Source organism: Choloepus didactylus, chromosome 18, assembly GCF_015220235.1.
Source record: "Choloepus didactylus isolate mChoDid1 chromosome 18, mChoDid1.pri, whole genome shotgun sequence".
NCBI lineage: Eukaryota > Metazoa > Chordata > Mammalia > Pilosa > Megalonychidae > Choloepus > Choloepus didactylus.
The window spans coordinates 19,075,389-19,097,787 of NC_051324.1; the positions used below are offsets into that span (position 1 = coordinate 19,075,389).

Below are 22,399 nucleotides of genomic sequence, written 5' to 3' on the forward strand. Positions count from 1 at the left end.
ATTTGACAAAATTCAACATCCATTCTTGATAAAAACACTTCAAAGTATAGGAATAGAAGGGAATTTTCAATATGATAAAGGCAATATATGAAAAACCCACAGCTAACATCATACTCAGTGGGAAAAGACTGAAAACTTTCCCTCTAAGAGCAGGAAAAATACAGGCATGTCTCTTTCACCATTGTTATTCAACATTGTGCTGGAAGTTCTAGCTAGAGCAATTAGGCAAGAAAAAGAAATAAAAAGCATCCAAATTGGAGAGGAAGAAGTAAAACTTTCACTCTTTGCAGATTACATGATTCTATATGTGGAAAATCCAGAAAAATCTACAGCAAAGCTACTAAATCTAGTCAATGAAAACAGCAATGTGGCAAGCTAAAAGATCAATACACAAAATCCGTAGTGTTCCTGTACACAAATAATGTGCTACCGGAGGATGAAATCAAGAAAAAAATTCCATTTACACTAGCAACAAAAAGAATCAAATGTTTAGGAATAAACTTAACCAAAGCCACAAAAGACATTTACACAGAAAACTACAAGACAATGCTAATAGAAATCATGCAAGACTTAAAAAAATGGAGGAATGCATGATGTCATGAATTGGAAGACTAAATATAGTCAAGATGGCAATTTTACCTAACTGATTTTTAGATTCAATGCAATACCAATTAAAACCCCAACAACTTACTTTGCAGAAATAGAAAAGCTAATAACCAGATGCATTTGGAAGGGCAAGGTGCCCCTAAAACCAAAAATATCTTGAGAAAGAGGACAAAACTATGTATGTATGGGGGTGTGGATTCACACTACCTGACTTTGAAACATATTACAAAGCTACAATGGTCAAAACATCATGGTACTGGTTAAGGATAGATATACTGACCAATGGAATTGAATTGAGTGTTCAGAAATAGACCCTCACATATACAGACAATTATCTTTGATAAGACAGTTCAGCAAAAGCAACTGGGACAGAACAGCCTCTTCAATAAATGGTGTGTGGAGAACTGGATATCCACTTCCAAAAGAATGAAAGAGGACTCCTATCTCACACCTTATAGAAAATTAACTCAAAATCGATCAAAGACCTAAACATTATCACTAAGGCCATAAGACTCTTAGAAGGAAATGTAGGGTAATGTCTTAAAGATCTTGTGATAGCAGGTGATTTCCTAGACCTCACACCCAAAGCACAAGCAAGCAACAGAAAAATAGAGGAGATCTCCTCAAAATTAAACACTTTTGTACATCAAAGGACTTTGTCAGAAAAGCAAAAAGGCAGCCTACACAATGGGAGATGATATTTGGAAACCAAATATCAGATAAGTGTTTAATATCCTGAATACATAAAGGGATTCTACAACTCAAAAACAGAAAAGTAAACAATCCAATTTAAAAATGGGCAAAAGACATGGACAGACACTTTTCAGAAGAGGAAATAGAAATGGCTCAAAAACATATGAAAAAATGCTCAACTTCACTGGCTATTAGGGAAATGAAAATCAAGACCACAATGAGATATCATCTCACACCTACCAGAATGACCACTATCCAAAAAAACAGAAAATTACAAGTGCCAGAGAGGATGTGGAGCAAGTGGCACACTTATTCACCTTGGTGGGAATGTAGAATGGTGCAGTCACTATGGAAGACAGTGTGGAGGTTCCCCAGGACCTAAGTATAGATTTGCCATATGACCCAGCTATTCCATTGTTAGGTATATACTCAGAGGAACTGAAAGTTAAGACACTAACAGACATTTGTAAACCAATGTTTATTGCAGCATTATTCACAATAGCCAAGAGATGGAAGGAGCTCAAACATCAATCAAAGGACAAGTGGATAAAGAAACTGTAATATATACACATGATGGAATATCATGCAGCTGTAAGACAGAACAAAGAAACAGAACATATAATAACATGAATGAATCTTGAGGACATTACACGAAGTTAGCCAGAAACAAAAGGACAAATACTGAACAGTCTCACCTATATGAACTAACATTAATGAGCAAACCTTGAGAGTTGATAACACAGCTACCTGGAGATAGAAAGAGGGTAGAGATCAGGCATTTGATGCTGAATGACTACAGAATGTTCAGCTGGATTGATTGTATAGATCCAAGGATGGATAGCGTAATACTGTGTGATGGTAGCACAATATTGTAAGTACACTGAAGAAAGATGTCTGTGAGTAAAGCTGCAAGAGGTGGTATAGGGCAATGTATGACACCAGAAGGAAAGACAGATGATAAAGAATGAGACTGTATAACTTAACAAAACTGGAGTGGCTATTGACTTTCGCTAAATGTACAAATATAAAAATGTTTTTACATGTGGAAGAACAAATGAATGTCAACCATGCAGAGTGTTGAAAAGGGGATGGTTTGGGGGAAAAAACATAATCAAAGCAAACTGAAGTATATGGTCAACAATTACATTGCAATATGCTTCCATTAAATATAACAAAGACAATATACCAAAAATAAATGTGTATGAGAGGGGTTAGAAGGGAGGGATATGGGATTCTTAGTAGTGGTGTTGTTGTCTGTCCTTACTAGTATATTTTATTGCATGGCATTTTATTTTTATTTTTATTACCTTTTTTATTATTCACTGAAAAACTTTTTTTTCCTAGTAATCAATATGTTCAAGTGATGACTGTGATGATGAATGTACAACTATATGATGATACCATAAACAACCGATTTTACACTGTGGATAATTGTGTGGTATGTGAATATATTTCTATAAAATTGTTGGAAAAAAAACATAAATAGGGGTAAAAGCACTGGAGAAAACACAGAGAGAGGGATGCACCTATTTACTGTTGATGAGGTGGAATGGTGTAGCCTTTCTGGAGATCAGTGTGGTGGTCCCACAAGAAGCTAGTTATGTGGGTGCCATAAGGTCCTGCAACCTCATTATGGAATATCTACTTGGAAGATGTGAGAGCAGAGACATGAATGGACATTTGCAAACTGGTATTTATGGAGGTAGTTTTCATGATTTGCAATGGGTGAAGGTGGCCTAAGGGCACATCAACTTAGGAATAGAATGGTGAACTATGGTGTATGCATACAATAGAATATTGAGCAACTATGAGGAGTGAAGTTGTGAGACACACAGTGAGGTGAATAGATCCTGTAGACAGCATTTTGAGTGAAGTACACCAGAAACAAAGGCAAACACTATAATGCCTCACCAATATGAACTAACTGCACTGTTTAAACTCAGAATTGAATCTAAGATCACAACCTTTCAGGGGAACGACTATTGTAATGATCCCAATTATAAGCTCTTGCAGCAGTCAAATGTATTCCTGAATTGTAATGGCTATCTCCAAATTCAGAGATGCTAATCCCTTTGTGTATAACCTGATTGGTCTCTGGAACATTGGGTATCAGTGTGACACCAGTCACGTGCTTTCCCAACCTTCAGAGGTTTTCTGGATGCCAATGGCCTTTCTCAAGTGAAGGTACACTATTGTTGATGTCTCACCTTGGACACTTTATGGCCTTAAGACTGTAACTGTGTAACCAAATAAATGCCCTTTATAAAAGCCAATCCATTTCTGGTGTTTTGCAAAACAACATTACCAAACCAGAACACTACCTAACTCATGTTACAAAGCTAACATCACTCTAATACCAAAACCAGATAAATATGCTACAAGAAAGGAAAATTAGAGGCCAATCACCCTCATGAATACAGGCACAAAAATTATCAACAAAATACTTGCAAATCTAATCCAAAGACACATTAAAATAATCATATACCATGACCAACTGAGGTTTATTCCAGGCATGCAAGGATGGTGTTCCAGTTTGCTAATGCTGCCATTTTGCAAAACACCAGAAATGAATTGGCTTTTATAAAGGAGGTTTATTTGGTTACAAAGTTACAGTCTTAAGGCCATAAAGTGTCCAAGGTAAGGCATCACTAGGGTACCTTCACTGAAGGACGGTCAATGGCACCCAGAAAGCCTCTATTAGCTGGGAAGGCACTTGGCTGGTGTCTGCTTGCTCCCAGGTTGTGTTTCAAAATGGCATTCTCCAAAGTGTCTCTTTGTCCATTTCTCAGGGCAAACTCTGGGCTAGTACTTCCAAAACATTAGCAAAACTCTGCTTTCAATGGCTGTCTTCAAAATGTCTCTGTAAGCTGCAGCAGCATGCTCCTTTTGTCTGAGCTCTTATATAGGGCTCTAGAAAACTAACCAAGTCCCAGGCTGAATGGGCAGGGCCACACCTCCATGGAAATTATCTAATCAGTGTTATCACCCACAGTTGGGTGGGTCACATCTCCATGGAAACAACCTAATCCAAAGGTTCCAACCTAGTCAGCACTAATACATCTGCCCCCACAAGATTGCATTAAAGAACATGGCTTCTTCTGGGGGACAAAATATAGCCTAACTGGCACAGATGGTTCAACATAAGAAAATCAATCAATGTAATACAACATATTAACAAATCAAAAGGAAGAAATCAAATGATCATCTCAATTGATGTTGAGAAAGATTTGACAAATTCAGCATCCTCTTTTGATAATAACATTTCAAAAGGTAGGAATTGAAGGAAACTTCCTCAATGTAATAAAGGGCATATATGAAAAACCCACAGCCATACTACTCAATGGTGAGAGACTAAAAGCCTTCCCTCTAAGATCAAGAATGAGACAAGTGTGCCTGCTGTCACCACTGTTATTCAACATTGTGCTAGAAGTGCTACCCAGAGCAATGCAGGAAAATAAAGAAATAAAAGACACCCAAACTGGAAAGGAAGAAGTAAAACTGTCATTATCTGCTAATGATATGATCTTACATTTGGAAATCCCTGAGAATCAATGACACAGCTGTTTGAGCTAGTAAGCAAATTTAATAAAGTAGTGTTATACAATATTAATGCACATAAATCAATAATGTTCCTATACACCAGAAATGACCTAACTGAAGAGACACTCAAGAAAAAGATTCCATTCTCAATAGCAACTAAAAAAAATCAAGTACCTAGGAATAAACTTAACCAAGGATGTAAAATACCTAGCTATAGAAAATTACATAAATTTACTTAAAGAAATAGAAGGGAACCTTGAAAAATTTTCCATGTTCGTCGATAGAAAAGCTAACTGTTCTTATGGGGTCAATTCTACCCAACATCATCTACAGATTCAATGCAACTCCAATCAAAATTCCAATAACATATTTTGCAGAATTTGAAAAGCTATTTATCAAATTTATTTAGAATGGAAAGATGCCTCAGATTGCTAAAAACATCCCCCCCCCAAAAAAAAAAAAAAAAACTATGTGGAGGACTTACACTTCCTGACTTTGAAGCTTAGTATAAAGCCACAGTAGTAAAAACAGCATGGTATTGGCACTATCTTGGACATATTGACCAATGGAAACAAATTGAGAATTCAGAAATAGACCACCAGATTACAGTTGACTGGTCTTTGATAAGGCCTCCAAACCCACTGAACAGGGACATAACAGTCTCTTCAACAAAAGGGGCTGGGAGAGCTGGATATCCAGCTCCAAAAGAATGAAAGAGGATCTCTACATCACACCCTACACAAAAATTAACTCAAAGTAGATCAAAGACCTCAATATAAGAGATACTACCATAAAATTCCTAGAAGATAATGTAGGAAAAATCTTCAAAACCTTGTATTAGGAGGTTGCTTCTTAGACCTTACTCCCAAAACACAAGCAACAAAGGAAAACATAGGTAAATGGGAGCTCCTAGAAATTAAAATCTTCTGTTTCTCAAAGGAATTTTTCAAAAAGGTGAAGAGACAGCCAACTCAATGGGAAAAATATTTGGAAAACATGTGTCTGATAAGACTGATATCTTGCATATTTAAAGAAATCCTACAACTCAACAACAATAATACAAATAACCTAATTATAAAATGGGCAAAAAACATGAAGACAGTAATCTGAAGAGGAAATACAAATGACTAAAACCACATGAAAAAATATGTTCATCTTAGGTAGCTAATAGGGAGATGCAAATTAAGACCATAATGAGATATCATTTCACACCAATTGGAATGGCTGTCATTAAACAAAAAAGAAACTACTATGCTCGAGAGGATGTGGAGAAATTGGAACTCTTATTCATTGCTTGTTGTAGTGTATAATGGTACAGCCACTCTGGAGGACAGTCTGGCAGTTCTTTAGAAAATGAGACATCAAGTTACCCTTCAATCTAGCAATTTCACTTCTTGATATATACCCAGAAGACCTGAAAGCAGTGACACAAACAGATATTTGCACCCCAATGTTCATAGCGACATTATTCACAATTGCCAAGAGATGGAAACAATCCAAATGTCCTTCAACCGATGAATGAATAAACAAAATGTGGTACATACATACGATGTAATATTATGCATCGGTAAGAAGGAATGAGGTCGTGAAACACATGACAACATGGATGAACCTCAAAGACATAATGCTGAGTGAAATAAGCCAGACACAAAAGGAGAGATACTGTATGTTACCACTAATGTGAACTCTGTGAAAAAATGTAAAATAAATGATTTATATTGTAGAATGTAAGGGACCTAGAGATAGACAGCAACTAGTGAAGGGGGAATGATAATCTAATAAGAACAGATAAGCTTTTTTTTTTTAAGCATTCAAAATGTTTATTTTAGATTATACTCCATTCCTATTACAAGAGTCCTAGAATGCAGTACACTTAATGAGCAAATGAAAGATTCTGTTATTGCAAAAATGAATTGTCAAAACAGGTGTTACTCCATAAATACACTCCATGGCTATCTCCTTTCACTGGATAGTTTCTACTGAATGATAATGACAGCCAGTAGCTAAAATGTAAAACAGTGGTTGTAAAGAATTTTGGGAAAGAACAAAGGGCCCCAATAAGTGCTATGTAGTGTCTGTGAAGTAAAAAAAATTCAAAGATAACACTGTAATACGAATTGGAGTGGTCTTAGATAAAAATTACACCACAAAATTGCATTTCCTAAATCGTAGAACTCTTTGTTGTATTCTCTATCTAAACCAAAAAGAACTTTCTGTACATCTAGGATTTTTTCCAACTTATATTAGACTTTGTTCACCTCAACAAAAAAGTCAAAACAAAAACTAAGACAAAATAAAAATCCACATCTTATCTTACTGGACTGTGTGTGTCAGGGGAGTGTTTGAGAAAGATATCAGCAAAAATTTTAGCTGGATCACTGACTATCATTAATTACAGAATGGAAAAACAAAATGAAAAGACTTAAAGAGTTGCTAATTCTCACATTTTGACATTAATAAAAGAAAAGATTTTTCCTACAATTTTAAGACAGAGGCTGGGGATTTTCTTATATAAAAATTTCCAGATCTTGGAGACACTTATCACAAAAACTAGGCTTTTAGGACTTCACATCGTATGTTTATGATTGGGCATGATCCTAACAGCAACTGATTAATAAAAATAAAACAAAAACGTTTTGAAAGAAACAAGTGATTAGCACCCCTCCCCCACCCCCAAACTAAAGAAGTCCATTATGGCTTTGGTATCCCTTGTAAAGAATAATGTAGGGGAATATTGCCACACTTTAATAATTTCACACTAGAAAGTGTTTCTATTTTTTTCACTGCTTTAGATTTTGTGTCTCTGCAGTACTTATTAGAGAACCCAGACATGTACGAATTCCAGTGAGGTGGAGTAGAGATCCAGCTGCCTCTTTGAGCTCCTCATCAATTTCTTGGCATGACTGTTTTTGCATCTTTTTGCCTGGTTGCCCTTTTTCAGAGGTATCCGCACAAGCCTGTGATATGTAGCCACTGTCTCCAAGAGGATCATCTTAGTAATCAACATCTGTATCTTCTTCACTATGAAATCTTTCACTGCCATCACTTCCCATGTGGCTACTCTTTGGAATAAATTTGTATACCTCATCCACAGAAGACAGGGAAGACACACTAGACTTGAATGTGTAATGCTGTGTGGCCATGCTACTCACACGGTAATTGTGATCTTCCTTTGAATCAATGCTGATGGCTAAAATATCACTATCTTGTAAATGCATAGCACTGGGATGTTTCAATGCACTGCTGTAACTCCTCTTTTTTTGCAATGCTGTTTTAAGAGGAAGAGGCTTCTCGCATTCTAAAATTCTTTGTTCAGTAGAAGTATTTAAAAGCATCATTGCAGTGGCAGCATCAATATCAGATTCTTCGGGGGCTCGCACTTGGTTCTGCTTTAGTACAGAAGTTTAGTGAGGTGATAAAGTGCCACTTTGTGGAGATGCAGGAGGGGTGTAAAATGTTAATGCTGACAAAAAAAGTTGTTTCTTCAGTGCCTGCACAAGATCCGGTTTATATTCTGGATCCACACACCATAATGAACCATTTCCATTAACCTTTCCATGGCTTCTTTCCACTTTCTGAAAACATTTATTCAGGGACAGATTATGTTAAACAGAATTCTTCCAGCCTGTTGGTGCAGTAGCAAAATATGGGAAGTGGTCCAGAATCCAGCTATAAATTTCTTTTACAGGAAAACATTTATTTGGAGAGTGTTCAATAGCCATATAAATGAGAAGTCTAAAGGAGTAAGGCGGCTTTGAAGTTGCTGATTTTTTTTTCTGGTTTCTGGTAGCAAGATGGTTGAAAGGATGGTACATCGTCTCCCACTGTGTTGCACAATGGACTAACACATAGGAAGACCCTCACTTCCAAGGCTGAAGTTTGTTAGAAGACTAGTACTTTCATGAAGCCAGTTCAAATTTGTGAGTTCATCTGCTGACTCACTGTCCACTAGAGTGGCCTTTGGCCTAACAGCATCAATAGCTTCAGGAAAGCTTCCCATTTTGTAAATCAGGCTTAATCCTGCAGTCTTTTCAGTTCCTGAGGTTTCAGCCCTCTTATGTGAAGTCATTCCAATTACTGGATCCATTTACTCTTGCAATTCATCAGCTCAGCCACCACAGGGAGGAGGCGAGGGATGGGAAGGGGAAGAAACAATATGGCAGAGCCCCGCAGCTGCTCCCTGAGGCTTCCAACAGCCACCTACGGAAAGACACTGCAAGAGCAGGCAGCTGTAGGCTGCATCACACATCCACACCCCCCTTCCGCTCTCTTCCTCTCCTTCCCTCCATCAAACAGATAAGCTTTTGAGGGTACTGTTAATGTTATAGGAATGCACAGGATGATTATGGTTTGTAAATTTTCTTAGATTTGTTAGGAACATGTTGGAAGCAATGCAGATATTTTTGGTTGTTTTTTTATTTCTTGGTTCTATTTTTTTTTAAATGTTTTTTTAAATTTTTTAAATAAAGTTACAAAAAAACAGCACAATCCTCAGTCTTAAAACTCACCATCTTTTAAACGTATTCCTAATTGAAATGTAGAATACACATAATATTTAAAATTTTTACAATGAAATGCCACTTTTAAGAAATATTTTCTGAATTTTAATTCAATTTTGTAAACATATTTACAACAGGAAAAACGCTAGCTGGGGAAAGAATTTTTGGTTGTGAAATTTTCTTCTTAAAGCTCTGAAATTCCTTCACTGTTTTCTAATACTTGATATTTTGTATGGAGTAGTATAAAGCCAATGTTGACTTTGATTCCTCTTCAGGTCACCTTCTTCTCTGACATCAAAATTTTTATTTGTAACAATTTTTATTCCTATTGTTAAAATGTCAAAAAACTATGGTATTTCAGGGGATATTTTCATTGATTTTCTTCAGAGTATGAATAGATCTTCAGTTTGCAATCTCAGGTTTCTGATTCTCTATAATATGGTCTTTTCTTTTAACTTAAAAGTTTTGCTTTAGTCTATTCTGGTTTCTCTCTGTGGAATGTTTAATACTCATTAAGTTCTGTCTCCACGTTCTCTCTTCATATTTGTCTTCACCCTTATGATTTGAAGCTCTTTCCCTTTCACTCATCTCTCCAGGAGGACTGCTAGTGTCCACCACGACTAATTAATTTCCTGAAGTGTCAGATCTGCCTAAAATGCCAATTGAAATACTTTTCCTGCTCCTTATTCATTGCTGTCTGCTGTATCAAGAGATATTTTCTTCCAAATTTTTTCTGAGTATGCTGCCTCTTATTTTTAATGTTTTAAGAACATGAAAAATATAATTTCTAAAACATTTTCTGTTCCCTAAATTAAATTCCATTCAATTATAAGTTTCTTGCATAGTTAGTTAAGGTGTTGGTGCAATTATCTAATGCTGAAAATACACTTCACAAATCATTTGCTTATTTAAAATGCCCTTAAGTAAGAGGATTTAGCCACTGGAATTTGCCAACACACAATTAACATTTAGTGACATTCAAAACAAAGAACACTATGCTCCAGGACCTGTTTTAAGAATTTTTCAGTTCTTATTTCATTTAATCCACATAAAAACTTTATGAAGATTGTGTTATTGTTGCTGTTATTCCAGTTTTACAGATAAATAAATAAAATAACTGTCCAAGTTAATAAGGTCAGAGCGTGATTCAATCCAAACCAGGACTCAGCGTCTTCGCCACGATCCTCTCAGAAAGGTCAAGATCTCTCTGCCACAGGATGTGCTAAATTATAGGATAATGACCGTTATTCTGGGATGTTAAAAAAGAACACATATAAGAAGTGGACCACAAAACATCTAGATCCTTTCCCTCTCTAAGAACCTAAAAAATCTCTCCTACCCTAACCATCCTCAAGTCAGATCCTAGAGCAAAATTGAAATTATTTTTCTTTGCAACATATAACACCAAAGAGGCTTCAGCATGGACAGGAAGGCAAGCCAGGAGTTGATGGTATGCTCACAATCAGGATTTATATACCTTTAGTACACATGTGTATTATTTTAAATATCACCATTTACAGATACTATGTGATACTGGTATATATCTTCCAGCAACTTGCTTTACTTCAATCACATTAAATAATTTTAATTCATACATGTGAATTCATTCATTTATCTATGTGCAGAATTCATTAATTAGTAAATTATACACTTTATCATCAATTCCTCAGTTCTTTGATGGTTTGTCAGAATTATGGATGACAATACACATTATTCTCAATATCTTCTGGCCCACGTGTGCTAGAGTTATTCTAGGATCTAATCTGGCATTGAAATGGCTGGGTCAGAGAGTATAAATTTTTAGCTTTTTGAGGGATTGCCTAATTATTTCCAAAGTGGAACTACTAATTTGAAGCCCCATTTCTAGGGCATATGAATTACCATTTTTTCCATTTCCTCCAGAACACATGAAATTATCAGACTTATACACATGTTCCAAGATGAACAACGTTAAATTGAATGTTGTTTTTATTTACATTTCTCTCATTATTAATAAATTTGAAGAGGTATTCTTTTGTTGATTAGCCATACCAGTTTCTTCTTCTGTGACTTGCCTATTCAGGTCTTTGCTCATTATTTCTTCCTGAATTTTTGGATTTTGCTTATTAGTAAGATTCTCATGCATTCTCAATATGAATTCTTTACTGATTGGGTGCAGCAAATACCTCTGTCCAGTCCATGGTTTATATTTCTGCTTCTCTATGATGGATTTCATGCAAATGTATTTGTCAAATTTTATAGTCATTTTTTTACAATGCAGTTAAATTTTACAGTATTTTCTCTTATGTTTTGTGCATTTGTGCTGGTTTAAGAAATCAATCCCTAACCTGATACCATAAACATATATTCCTCTAAATTTCCCAAAGCTTTGCTTTTCATAATTAATCCTTTAGGAATTGATTTCTGTATTTGTTTATATATGGGTGCACAATTGGTTTAGCACAATTAACTATATAGTCAGTCCATCCTTTCTCTGCCTACTATAAAACCAAGCCATGTTATATACTAACATCTACTATATGTTTGGTCTGTGGTGGGCTTTCTAGTTTCCTATGTGGGGCATTTGTCAGTCCATACACCAGGACGTCTCCACTGTCGGAATATCACAGGTAAAGCCCTAGTTCAACCTTCAATACCTAATTGGTTAATTTCTCCCTCATCATTTTTGTCCTCAAATTGTCTTACCTCATCTTGGCTTTCTAAATTACCACATGAATTTTAAGGTGTCTGTGAAGTTCCATGATTAAAAGACACTTGTGCTATTTTGATTTGGATAGCATCACATTCATAGTTTAAGTGGAGGAGAATTGACGTATTTACCCCATTAAGACTTCTGATCCATTAACATTGCATATCTCCCATGTATTTAGATATTCTTTTCATATCCTGCAGCACAGTTTTGTAATTTTTTGATACTGGCTTTGGATCTGTTTTATTATAACTATTTTTAGATTGTTTAAAATTTTTGTTGTTATTTTGAATGGGAGTCTGTCTTAAAATTATATTTTCTAACTAATTATTCTTAATATAGGAACATCACTGATTTTTTTGAACAATTTTTTTCCTTTTTAATTTTTATTGGGATTGTTCAGACACCATACAATTATTGAAAGATCCAAAGTGTACAATCACTTGCCCCTGGGTACCCTCATACAGGTGTGCATCCATCACCACACTTAATTTTTGTTCAATTTTTAGAAACATTTCATTACTCCAGACAAGAAATAAAGTGAAAGATGAAAAACAAATAAAGAAAAGGAAACTCGAATCCTCCCCTATCCCTAACCAACCCCCCTCAATTGTTGGCTCATAGTGTTGGTATAGTACATTTGTTACTGTTCATGAAAAAATGTTGAAATACTACTAACTGTAGTATATAGTTTGCAATACTTATATATTTCTTCCCTATATGCCCCTCTATTATTAACTTCTAATTGTATTGTCATATGTTTTTTCTGGTTCATGGAAGCAATTTCTAGTATTTGTACACTTGATCATGGACATTGCCCACCACAGGATTCAGTTTTATACATTCCCATCTTTTGACCTCCAACTTTCCTTTTGGTGACATATATGACTCTGGGCTTCCCCTTTCCACCTAATTCACACACCATTTGGCACTGTTAGTTATTCTCACATCTTGCTACTGACATGTCTATTCATTTCCAAACATTTAAGTTCATCCTAGTTGAACATTCTGCTCATAGTAAGCAACCACTCCCCATTCTGAAGCATCATCCTATCTCTTGGTACCTTATATTTCATGTCTATGAGTTTACATATTATAATTAGTTCCTATCAGCAAGACCCTGCAATAATTGTCCTTATGTGTTTGGCTTATTTCACTCAGCATATTGCCCTCAAGGTTTTGTCATCAACCCATTTTTTTATATGGTTTTGTTCACTCACCATACATTCCATCCTAAGTAAATAATCAATGGTTCTCTGTATGGTCATACATTTAGGTGTTCACCACCTTCACCACTATCTATATAAGGGCATCTACATTTCCTCCACAAGGCAGGAGAGAGAGTCAAAGAAGGTAGACAGGCAAAAGAAAGGAAAAAAAATGACAGCTAGGAAGCAGCAAAAGGAAACATAACCTTAAATCAAAGTAGAGTAAAGAATCAGACAATACCACCAATGTCAAGTGTCTAACATGCCTTCCCTATCCTCCCCTCTTATCTGCATTTACCTTGGTATATCACCTTTGTTACATTAAAGGAAGCATAATACAATGATTCTATTAGTTACAGTCTCTAGTTTATGCTGATTGCATCCCTCCCCCAACGCCTCCCCATTTTTAACACATTGCAAGGTTGACATTTGCTTGTTCTCCCTTGTAAAAGAACATATTTTTATACTTTATCAGAATTGTTGAACACTCTAGATTTCACCAAGTTACACAGTCCCAGTCTTTATCTTTCCTCCTTTCTTCTGGTGTCTCACATGCTCCCAACCTTCCTCTCTCAACTGTATTCATAGCTATCTTTGTTCAGTGTACTTACATTGTTGTGCTACCATCTCCCAAAATTGTGTTCCAAACCATGCACTCCTGTCTTCTATCACTCTGTAGTGCTCCCTTTAGTATTTCCTGTAGGGTGTGTGTCTTGTTCACAAAGTCCCTCATTGTCTGTTTGTCAGAAAATATTTTGAGTGCTCCCTCATATTTGAAGGAAAGCTTTGCTGGATATAGGATTTTTGGTTGGCAGTTTTTCTCTTTCAGTATCTTAAATATATCACACCACTTCCTTCTTGCCTCCATGGTTTCCACTGAGAGATCTGCACACAGTCCTACTAAACTTCCCTTGTATGTAATGGATCGCTTTTCTCTTGCTGCTTTCAGGATTCTCTCTTTGTTTTTGACATTTGATAATCTGATTATTAAGTGTCTTGGCATAGGCCTACTCAGATCTCTTCTGTTTGGAGTATGCTGCACTTCTTGGATCTGTAATTTTATGTCTTTCATAAGAGATGGGAAATTTTCATTAATTATTTCCTCTATTATTGCTTCTACCCCCTTTCCCTTCTCTTCTCCTTCTGGGACACCAATGATATGTACATTATTGTACTTTGTTTCATCTTTAAGTTCTTGGAGATGTTGCTCATATTTTTTTCATTCTTTTCTCCATCTGCTCCTTTGCATGTAGGTTTTCAGGTGTTTTGTTCTCCACTTCCTGAGTGTTTTCTTCTGCCTCTTGAGATCTGCTGTTTGTGTTTCTGTTGTGTCTTTCATCTCTTGTGTTGTGCCTTTCATTTCCATAGATTCTACTAATTGTTTTTTTGAACTTTTGATTTCTGCTTTATGTATGCCCAGTGTTTTCTTTACAGCCTCTATCTCTTTTGCAATATCTTCTCTAAACTTTTTGAATTGATTTAGCATTAGTTGTTTAAATTCCTGTATCTCAGTTGAAGTGTACGTTTGTTCCTTTGGGCCATAACTTTGTTTTTCTTAGTGTAGGTTGTAATTTTCTGTTGTCTAGGTGTGGTTTCCTTGGTTATCCAAATCAGGTTTTCCCAGACCAGAACAGGCTCAGGTCCCAGAGGGAAGAAATAGTCAGTATCTGGTTTCCCTGAGGGTGTGTCTTAGAAAATTGCTCCACCCTTTGATGCCTCAGGTCACTGTGCTTTTCTGCCCAGCAGGTGATGCCTGTTAGCCTATAATTCTTGACTGGTGTGAGGAGGTATGGTCGTGTTCCCCCAGGCTCTGGGGTCTGGTTCTGAATGCAAAGGGCCTCACCCCTTTCCTCTTGGAGAAGATAGACCCCCTAGGGGGATGTCATTAGCATTTCAATGGTCTCTCTCTTTGCTTGTGCTGTCTCCACCCTTCCCTGAGTCACAGCCCTGGAAACTGAAAATGACTGGGGCTTCTTCCACTGAGCCAAAAAAGAAACAGATAGTCCCCTTCAGACCTAGTCCAAGGCGACCCTCTGGCTTTCCAAGGTCAGTCATCACCCAAAACCTCTGTCTGTTTTTTGGGGATTCGTACCTGTAGTGAGCAGTTCACACTCGCTCCTTAAAACCCCAGTTGGAGCTCAGCAGAACTATATTCCCTTGCTGGGAGAGAGCTTCTCTCTGGCACCACGAGGCTTTGCAGCTCAGGCTATGGGGGAGGGGGTCTCAAGACTTGGATCTGCAGGTTTTACTTACAGATTTTATGCTGTGATCTTGGGCATTCCTCCCAATTCAGGTTGGTGTATGATGAGTGGACAGTCTTGTTTGTCCCCCTGCAGTTATTCTGGATTATTTACTAGTTGTTTCTGTTTTTTTTCAGTTGTTCCAGGGGGACTACTTAGCTTCCACTCCTCTCTATGCCACCATCTTGCCTAATCCCAGTGATTTTTTAATATTGATTTATATCCGCAAATCTTGCTGAACTCTCTCAGTTTAACTACAGATTCCCTCAGATTTTCTTTGTAGATAACCACATTTTCTGCGAATATTATCCATTTTGTTCTTCTTTATAATTCTTATATGGCAAAATTTTGGAATGGCATACTGCATTAGATTTTAAGATTCCAACAATTAAATGACTATTATAGGAGATATTAAAATAACAATTAACATTTACTAGGTGATGTTCAAAACAAAGTGAACCATGTTTAAGAACTTATCAGATATTTCATTTGGTCTACATAACAAATTTATGAAGATTTTATTTTAATATTATTGCTTTTGTTGGCATTCCAGTTTTACAGGTAAGTGCAGGTGAGTAAGTAAAAGAAGTGCCCAAAATATGAAGTGTCAGAGTGTGATTCAAATCCAACCACAGCTCACAGTCATCTACAAAAAAGATCACAATTCTCTCTACCACCACAGGACATCCCAATTTATAGGACAATGACCATTATTCTGATCTGTTATAAAAGAGATTCGTACAAGAAGTGGACAAGATAACATCTAGAACTTTTCTTTCTCTAAGAATATAAAAATTTAGGAGACCACTCTCAGGAGACTGGATAAAAGGAAGTGTAATTCCCACCCAAACACCCGTAAGCCAGATCCTAGAATAAAATTGAAATAAAATTCTATCTTTTTGCCACACTTAATATCATAAAGCCTTCAGCATGGGCAGGAAGAAAGGTCAGGAGTTCAATTGTACTGATGTCTTTGGAGCTCCAAAGAGTTTGTGCTGGACAGCAGAAGAGCACTGCCCATACTCATCAAAGATCCTAGAAGAGCCACCCCGAACTTGGGTACTGGGGACACTCTGTCCTGGAAACCCTCTAATCCATCCTTGCTCAGGAAAAACCTCTGGAAATGACTACTCCTGACAGGCTCTACATTCCCTGAAGGAACTGCCTGAGGCATGTTAAAATGAGTCACAACAATTGCTGTGACTTGGCCGGAATGCAGACCCAAGGGAGTTGCATTTGGGAGAGTTTATAACCAGGTGGATATTTACAATTAGCTCTATCCTCTGACTACACTGCTTCCTTGAGGAAGAATCTAAACTCCCATCTCCATGTCCAAGCACAGCACCAGCACTGCAGCCTTGACCACACACCTACTCCTCTGCATGACTGGGAATCTCAGACCTCGTCATTCCTGACCATCCCAATCCTGTCTCCTCAACATCTGGAAGAAAAGACCAGGCAGGGATCTGCTCTCCAGGCCAACTCTGGGCCCTTTATCCAGCATGCATCCTCTCAAAGGTACTGCTGGTCAGTTCTAGACCAGCTGGCTGTCAGTTCTCCCTTTGTAGAAGAGGAGTGAAGGCCACAGATCTAACCTTGTTCACTTCACTTGAGCTCATTACAGACTCACCTGGTAGGGACAGAGGACACTGGAGGAAAAGAGGGTTTATGAAAGCTGTATCAGAAGGTAGCTAGCCTGTGATTAGCACTTACTATGTGCTGGTAACTACATGACATACATTATCTCCTTTGGCCCTGACAAAACCCCAGGGGGTAAGTAGAATTGTTATGTTGTTGTATCAGTTGAAAATAACAGTGAAATGAGTTGCCTAAAGTCACCAAGACAGGTCATGGCAAAGCCAAGAATCTTAGCATAACACCAGAACCCAAGTTGCCAAAGTTAAGGAGACATGGGGATAAGCACAAAAGAGGTGAGCAGAGAAACCCTCCTCTTTTGTCCCCCTCCAATGTGGGACCACTCAGATTTTCCTCCTTTTACACAGTACAGCACCAGCAATGAAAATGATGAAGCTAGGAATAGTGAAAGGAAAGCTGTAGGTGTAATCTCACAATTCTGCTCCTTGAGCTCTTGTTTATGAAAACAAGATCATGAAGGGGTAGTACTGGTACAGTTATCTCACTCCTAAGCTCTGGCTACTGAAATAATATTGGGTGTGTGTGTGCCATTGGGTATACATAGGCTCTATGTATTTGTCCTCTAAGAGAGGAGCTCCAAAGCCACCTTCCACTCCACAATTAATGGTGGCTGTAGATGGCTGTTCAGAAAATAAGTTACTTCATTGTCAATGCACTGCTGCTTCAAACTATCAGGGAGGTCTCAATCACTCAGAGGTCATGACTTTGACCTTATCTACTGCCCCCACATGCCAAGGGGAAACACTTGCCTCTTCTGTCCATGCAAAACTGTCATCTGCACCATCAGTCACATGTGAGGTTTAACAGAACACAAATGCTTTCCAGGAAGGAGAATTTTAGTGGCCAAGCATTGCCTGGGACTCTGGCTTCTGTCCAGTGAACAGAAGGCTCTCACTCTGCCTCTACATAATGTGGCTGTGCCCCCTGCTCCTCTCCCCAGGAGCCTAAGGTTCTCTTACCTCTTTTTGCAGAGTCTCAGGAGAAATCATCCTTGCCCATGACAAATCCTCCATGGGCACTGTGGATCTTCACCCCATGTGGATGTGCTCAGAAACCCCCTTCTCTGAGACCCCTCTGTTTCTTTACTTCCCGCACTGATTATATCAAACACTTCATTTCTGGTGCTGTTTTTCTTACATTTTTTAGCTCTCTTTTGTGTAACTCAGCTTGTGATTGCCCTTGCACAAGAGTATCACTTAAAATGTTTCCCTAACATCACTAATTTATTCAATATGTCTACATATGTCAGTTTATATTAAACAAAAAATTGCATCTCTCTATTACTAGAAATCATTTGTGCAATCAATATCCACTCTTACTACCAAATTAAAACATGTTCAAAATCCTTGTTAGGGCTCAAAACTCCCAAAATATTCACCTAAAACTCTTTTCCAGGTTGTTTTCCACTATATATAATATTTTTTCATAAATTTATTCTCATTCCCCAAACTCTTTGTCCTTGAGTTTTTCCCTATAATAATTAATTTGGACTTCAATTATGAGCTGATGAGCAGATAGTCTCTTCAAAAGACAGATGCAATCCAATTGCATTTCATAACTGTAATTATGGTGGTAAACAGATAACTCTAAGAAGAAGGTTGCCTGAAAAAGGAAGGACCAGAGCTAAGATGCGGGGTGGTAGCTGGAAAGGGTTACAAGATTAAGGAAGACTCATTTCATGATTGACAGTCTATAATATGTTGATCAGTTAGTGGGACAGAAAAGAAGTTGAGGTAGATATTGGAGAAAGAGAAAAGGCATCCACTGAGAATTGATGAGGCAAAATTGCAGAAGAAACACAACGAAAGAGAATGAGAGCATATTGGGTAGATAAACACTTTTCTTTTGAGGGAAGGATGCTGTGAAAACTATGTTCAGAGGAGAATATAAAGGGAATGTTCCCTCATTGGAGTAATGTTTTTCAGTGACAAGGGAAGGGACACCCACGATCCTGGGAGAGTTTCCATGTAGAGGGTTCTGGGGAGTTTCAGGTAAGTGGCAAAGCTTTCGATGCATGGTGGTGGATAATGCAGAGAAGCAGTAATGCAGAAAAAATTCTGGGGAAAAATGGAGTTGAAGATCATGAATTCTAGCCCAAAGTTTGTGTGATTTCACTGACATCCTTCTGCTACCCTGGAATAGAGAAATGAAAGTATGAACAGATTGTCTTATGTTGAGGTTGTGTTGGATGAGAGATGACCAGATGGGGAGAGACAAAACTTCCAGAGTTGCAAACGAGATTGAGAGGCTGGAGATCATCACTGGGTCAAAGAGAGGGGGCTGTCAAAATAATGAGTGGGGAGCAGTGTGGTAAGGACAACTAAATAAAGGTAGCAAAAGATTCTGAAGTTCTAGCCCAACTTCCATTCACTTAGTATCTTACCTCCTCTAATCTGGATCTCTCTTCCTGTGCATGTTTCTCTCTGAGTCTGATATAATGGCCCCTGGATCCCTCTTCCCAGTGTAAATAAACTCCCATTTTTTCAAACCTGTTTAGAAGCCACCCTCTGTCTCCTTTCCTCGGTGTAAAGTTATTGAGACTCCCGGCCCAAGGCCCCACTCTGGACTCAGTTATCACCCAAACCTGTGAAATCTTTTTGTTTGATTAAATTTCTTTTTTATGATATTGTTGAAACATCACAAAGACAAACAGAATAACACAAGACTTATCATCTAGATTTAATATATCTGGCATTTTACCAAAACAGAAAGATGTTTTAAAATAAACACTAAGGATACAGTTGAGACCCCCTTTGTTTCAATCCAAATCTTACTTTTTCCCTCTCAACCAGAGGTAAATGCTGTCCTCAAGTTCATAGCATACGTCCATTCAAAAAGTATACTTTGGCCATATTTGTGTGCATTATATTAAATATTAACATTTACATATATTATGTGACACAGTATTTCTCTTCCAGCAATTTCCTTTCTTTCCATCACATGGTTTTCTTAATTTGTCAATATAAATTCATTCACTTTAACTGTCCAGAATTTATTCATATGAAAATGACACAATTTATCCATTCTTCATTTGTTAAAAGATTTGTAAGAATTCTGTACGACAATACACATCTTTGTAAATATCATCTGGAGCGATGTGCTAGAATTTCTCTAGGATCTAATCCAGAAGTAAAATTACCATGTCAGAGGTGTATGAATTTTCAGCTTTAAGAGAGATTGCTTAATTCTTTTGAAAGTGGTTCTATTATTTTTGTGTCCCATTAGTAAGTCATATTATTTTCCATTTTTCCACTTGAAATTCTCAGACTTCTACATTTGTTAAAAGATGAAGGTCATTAGCTTGAATTTGTTTAATTTGCATTTCTTTATTTCTAAGGAGATTGAACATCTATTTATTTGCTTATTGGCCATAAAGTTTCTTGTCTTCTCACTTGCCTCTTCCAGTATTTGCTCATTATTTCCTACTGGGTTTTTGGTCTTTTTATTATTATTGTGTAAGACTCTTACATTTTCTGAACATAAATCCTTTAATGATTATATGGGTAGCAAATACCTCTTACAGTCCATGCCTTGTCTTTGCACCTTCTTTATAGTGCCATTTTCATACAAATATTGTTAATTTCAATGTAGTCAAATTTAACAATAATTTCTCTTAGGGTTTGTGCATGCATGTGGGGGTGAAGAAATCAGTTCCTACCATGATACCATAAATCTGTTTTCATCTAAAATGGTTGAAATTTTTCTCTTCACAATTAATCCCTTAGAAATTGTTTTCTATACTTATTTATATAAAAGTAATCAATTGTCCAACCACAACTTACTAGCCAATCAATTCTCTTGCCTATTATAAAAGCAGTCTATGTCATATACTAACTTCTAATATATGATTGGTCTGTGGTGGGCTCACTAGTCTGTTACATGGGGCAGTTTTCAGTCCCTATGGCTGTCCTGCTTCACTGTTTGAATTATCACAACTAAAGCCCTAGTAAAACACTTTGATACTTGAGAGGGCAATTCTTCCCTCCTTATTCTTGCTTCTCAAATTCTCTGTGCTCTTTTCTTTCTATTCTCCTACATGAATTTTAGGAATGATCAGTTTGTTAAGTTCCATGTTTAAAAGACAACAGGGGTATTTTGATTGGGATTGCATTAAATTCATATATTAATTGCAGAAGAATTGACATTTTTACCACACTGAGTCTTCCTAAGTATTAACATTGTATCTCCCATTCATTTAGATATCCTCTTTTTACCGGTGGTAAAGTTTTGTAATTTTTTTGATAGTGGTCTTGGACCTCTTGTTAGAATTAATTTTAGATGCCTTAAAATTTCCATTGTTTTTGTGAAGGGGGATCTTTCCTTAAAATATATTTTCTAACTATTGTTCTTAATATAGGGACAGTTTTTATTTTTTAATGTTGGTTTACATCCTCAAACCCTGCAGAATTCTCTTAGATTATCTACAGATTGCCCTGGGTTTTTTGTTTTCAGACTACCACATGTTGTATGAATTTTATCCATTTTGAGCTTTCCTTTTCATTTCTTGTATGGCTGCAATATAGAAGGGAGAGTATTTGCTTGTAAAGATGAAATAAAGATATAAATAGTAAATAAAGTAAAAAGGTTAATTTCTCTCCTTTGTAAAATCCCCAAGTGGGGGACCTTGGTAGTAGGTGACACTCAAATTTATGTAGTGAGAATCACACACTCATTCCACCATATAACTGACTCCTTGCCATTTGCATCCAGCTGGCAGAAAGGGAAAGAGAATATAGTGGAAGCCCAGAACAGGAGCATGTCAAGCCATGAGTAGACTCAGATGACCACACCTCACTGCAAGGAAGTCTGGGTAATTCAGGGTAGCTGAGTGTCCAAGTAAGAGAATAGCCTGCATTTGGTGAGAAGTTACTAGTCTCTATCACAGTATGAACTGAGATTATAAAATGGATCAAAAAGGAGGGAAAGTGTAATCAAGAAGTTAAGGGAGAAATACAATATTTTGGGTAGAAAATGATGATGGTCTAAGCAAAAGCAGTGAGAGTAAAAAGAAATGTTGAGTTAACTAATTTCCTTTAAATGAAGAGTCAACAAGATTAGACGCAGAAGGGATGGATAAACAGGGTGAATGCTCCCATGAGCATCCCATATGTTGCAAAACCAAGAAATACACACAAATTCAGCTCAAGAAATATTGAGTGCTAACCTCCTGGTACACTCTGTTTTTTCTGCTTGATTATTCTATAAACATAAAACTTCTCTAATAAAACACAAATTAATTTTAAAAGCTTCTTGGTCCATACAATGAAC

At 37.0% G+C, this 22,399-nt stretch overlaps 1 pseudogene; it reads right to left on the reverse strand.

The window, feature by feature from the left end:
• Nucleotides 1–3,644: 3,644 nt before the first annotated feature.
• LOC119514577 lies at nt 3,645–8,926 on the reverse strand (annotated as a pseudogene).
• Nucleotides 8,927–22,399: the final 13,473 nt, after the last annotated feature.